The sequence below is a fragment of the Macaca nemestrina genome, chromosome 1, assembly GCF_043159975.1.
Source record: "Macaca nemestrina isolate mMacNem1 chromosome 1, mMacNem.hap1, whole genome shotgun sequence".
Classification (NCBI taxonomy): domain Eukaryota; kingdom Metazoa; phylum Chordata; class Mammalia; order Primates; family Cercopithecidae; genus Macaca; species Macaca nemestrina.
In genome coordinates, this window is record NC_092125.1 from 170,665,832 (window position 1) to 170,670,254 (window position 4,423).

Sequence of the window (4,423 nt, forward strand, 5' to 3'; positions counted from 1 at the left end):
GCCTCCCAAAGTGCTGGGATTTTTACAGGCATAAGCCCCTGTGCCTGGCCTGCTTTGTTTTTAATGTAGAAGATGGTGGCCTCAAATTTTCTAGAAAAGCAAGTGTATTGGAGATTGCGAGAGGTTTGTTAGAGGGGAGACATGGTAGTGGATGCCGTGGCTGAATTAGAATACCGGCTGTACTGAGTAAGCTTGAGCAAATTGTTACATGTGTGACTTAGAGAAGCCAATAGAACCTACATTGCAGGGTTGTTTGAAGGATAAAGCAAAATAACATAAGGAGGTGCTTAGTACCAGGCCTGACACATGGTGAGAGGTCGGCGAAGGGTCTCTTCTCAAGTCCAAGAAAACCCATTGGAAATTACAAAGAAGATACCTGCTTGGATCCTGAGCTTGCATCTGAGCCTCGCCAGGCCTCAGGTGGGACTCTGCAGGGCCTGCCCACTCCTTGCCGACCTGAGGACAGTCTGCACCAGGGAGCGAAGCTGCGGAAGCGCACTCCCATATATATTAATGAGATGAAGGAATGTGAAGACCCCAACAGAATCTGTTTATACATTATACATTTCTCGTGTTATTATTCAGCATTGATTGAGTATCCTCAAATCTGTAAGCCTTTTATAGAATGGCCCAACAACTCTCAATTACCTGCAGTCTGCAGAAGGTAAGTCAAGAAAAACGAAAGCAGAGAAAAGACCTGTAGTTCTTTTCATAGCCCCGAGAATTCACACCGAAGCCTTCTTTTGGCTCAGCCATTGACAAGGACCAAGAAGGGATAGTTGGGGGCTAGGCTTTCCGTCCCATGAGGGCAGGGACTGTAAATCATTTCACAGCTGCTTTGTCAGTTTCTAACATAGAAACTGTAAACATTTGTTGAATTAAAGAAGAATGAATCACTTTTTTGTATGCTCACTATGTGTCAGAGTGTATTCTAAGAGTTTTACGTATAGTAATGTTTCTTAATTCTCACAACAACCTTAACAGTGGTACTATTATTACCTCCATATTCCAAGGAATGAAAGCACAGAGAGGTCAAGTAACTTACTCAAGGTTGCACAGCTACTAAGGACAGAGGCAAGAGTCAAACCCAGGCAGTGTGGTTCCAGAGTCAGTGCTCCGATGTGCTCTCCCCATTAGCACTAGAGGCAGTAGAGCCCAGATACTTGCCTCTACCCACCAGCTCATGCTTCCAAGCTTTAGAACTGTTGCTTCTTCATTCATCAGCGCCAGCCCAGACCTCAGAGACCTTGGGCGCCCCTCTTAATCTCACCTGCAGGCCACTGGTGTCCACCTTAGTTGTCTGTGCTTCTGACTTGCACAGACTCTCAGGTTCTGCTTTTCCTCCACTCTTACTAGATGTTTGAAAATTCTTTTTTCATATATTTGTACACATTTTTCCTTACTAGATGGTGATGTCCCACTCAACCTTCCCCTTCATCTGATTTATTGTCCGTGTTCAACTTTAGGCTCCTCCATTCCCCAAAAAGTGCAGACTACTTAAAAATGATCATCGTGATATCTTTACGACTGCTTATCCAATGCCAGGCTGTGTGCAGCTATTCCTTATTTCTATTCATGAGAACTCAAGGAGAGGGGTGTACTTAGCCCCATCGGAGAGATGTGTGCAACGATGCCCCCTGCCTGGGGTCAGCACCGGTGTGCAGTGGAGCCTGGACTCAGAGCCAGTGGGCCCAGCTTCAAGTCCATGGCCTTCTCCCTACTCACATCGTTGACCCCACTTCCATGTTCACCTGCCAGGAAAATCCCCCTAAAACAATGAAGCAGCTAAATCTTGGAGGATGGGACAGCGGATGGGGGGTGGTAGAAGAAGCAAAACAAAGGGGCCTCAGAGCTCCCCAGCAGGGCTCAGTTTGGGGGAAATATCTGTTCCTGGGCGCTTCATCAGCCACAAGGGCAAAGACCTAGGACAGGCAAGAGATCCGATCTGAACTCTGATATTAAAAAAGAGGCAGTAAGAACAGGGTGATCACTCTGAGCCTGTATATTAAATGTATTTTCCCTTTGTAAAAAAAAAAAAAAAAAAAACTGCAAAAGTTATGTTTCAACATAAAGGCAGCCTGTGTTTCATAGCTATTCTAATTTATGGGCCGTACATTCCTGTGATTGTCTTGAACTGAATAGCCAAGTAAATAATCATCGAGAGCCACAAGTAAATCACTTGGAGGTGAACCGAGCCTGTCCAGAGCTTCCAGAAATGGCACAAACGTTATTTCCTAATTTTGCAGATTTCTTCATCTGAGCTCAGAAAACACCTTCTCTCGTTGGCTTTGAGGTTTGACACTTTTTCCACTCACATCCTGAAGAGACAACGACAAGGTGAAACGTGAGAAGTGTATAAAGCATTTTCAAGGATTCCCCGTCTAATTTGCCTTCTCAGTTCCAAGGAAATAACGCCATACACTCTACTTCCCTAAGTATTTATTCTGTGCTACCAAATGACTAGAAATGGGAGGCGATGGGAGGAGTCCAGAGAGGTGGGAGATATGGACCACACTTTTACAAAGCCTAGAACCGGGTTGATTTTTTTTTTATTGTGGCAAAATATACATAACATAAAATTTTCCATTTAAGCGTTACAGTTCAGTGACATTAAGTACATTCACATTGTTCTACAACCATCACCACCATCCATCTCCAGAACATGTTCCTTTTCCTCAACTGAAACTCTATGCCCATTAAACATGAACTCCCCATTCTCCCTTCCCCCAACCTCTGGTGACCACCATTCTACTTTCTGTCCCTATACATTTGACTACCCTAGGTATTTCGTATAAGTGGAATCACATAATATTTATCCTTTGTGACTGGCTTATTTCATATAGTATGTTTTCAAGGTTCTTCCACGTTGAAGCACAGAGGACGTGGTTGATTTTAAGCATACAAATGTTGAACCAATGGACATACCAAATCTCAGGCAAGTCAACCGAGAGGCAAATGCATATTCATGTTCACTTGTGGTTGTTTTAAGGAAATTTGACTCTAAGCTGCAGCAATAAATCCCATGCATTTATTTGGCTCCTGCTCTGTGCAAGGGCCCATGGGCAGCTGAAGCAGAAGTAGACACTACATTTCCAGGAGACGTAGTGTGCAGATTCAAATCCAGCTATTAAGTGCTAAGTAACTTTAGGGTACAGATGAAAAGGCAAACAGGAGTTTAAGAGAGGTCATTTCAGGCAGAGGTGATTGTGGAAGGGATGAATGTTAGTGGGAATTTGAAGGATGGGTAGAATTTAGTACAAAGGAATGGCCTAGATATAGAAAACATTCCAGACTGGCATGGGGTGAAAGCATGTTTGACAGCAGACTGTCTTTTTCACGGTTTCATCCCCAGTGCCTGGTGCCACAACAAACATGTGCCTCAAGAATCAGTGAATGCAGAGCCCAGAGGTCAGAAAGCTCAAAGTGAAATGTGGAGACCATGGGTAGATAGTCTGGTTTGAGAAGAGGATCCCTAAAAAGTGTTGGTAGAGATCAGAATGTGGAAAAACTTCGCCAGACTAAGAAGCTTGAACTTTATCCTGAGGAAAATAGGGAGACATTGAAGGTGGTTGACCAGGACAGTGCTTATTCCACTCTTTCTAATCATAGGTGCACCAGAGCACGAACACCCCCCTGAAAGCTTAAAGTGACAATAGTTGGGTAATGGGATACAACTGTCTTCATCAGGTTTATGCAGATAAGGCAACATCTTGTTTAGAAGTATCATTTTTTGGAAGCATTATGAAGTGACAGTAGGTGGAGGCAGCTGCTAGCCAACAGACTAGGGAGGACAACATTCCAGTAATCACGAACAACGGCAACAACGTAGCTGCTGAGATTAAGAGGAAACAGGCAGATCTTGAGGCCATGGTTGGAGAGAGGATTACAAAATGTAGAAATCTTGAAACTCCTGGAGGAGAATCGGAAGCCAGAGACAAGGACAAAGGTCAGGACTGATTGATCTCAGTGGCCAGCGAAGGAGGTTTAAAGGAAAAGAAGTTTTTTGCCTTGTAGAGTGTGAGGTTGGAATGAGAGACCAGGCTTCCCTATTCAAAAGAGAAGCAGAGTTTCAGGATTAAATAGCTGGAGAGATTTGATCTACAGCAAGGCAAATGTGGACGGTGGAAAGGCATAGAAATAAATGAAGGTCATGAGAACACAAGAATTATGGGGAGGAGAAATGAGAAGAGAGGAAGGGAGGGTTGGGGAGGGGGAGAAAGGAGAGGAGAGAAGGAGACTGACTTTGCACTTAACAGAAACTCACTTCAACTGGTTTAAACCAAAAAGGGGCATTTGTTACAAGGTCACAGGGATATTTCATGGAACCCAAAAGGGCAGCCAAGATCAAAAGAAGAGTGGAACCAGGAACTGGAGAGCTATCCAGAACCAGCAATTACTCTGTTTTCTCTTTCCTACTCTCCAA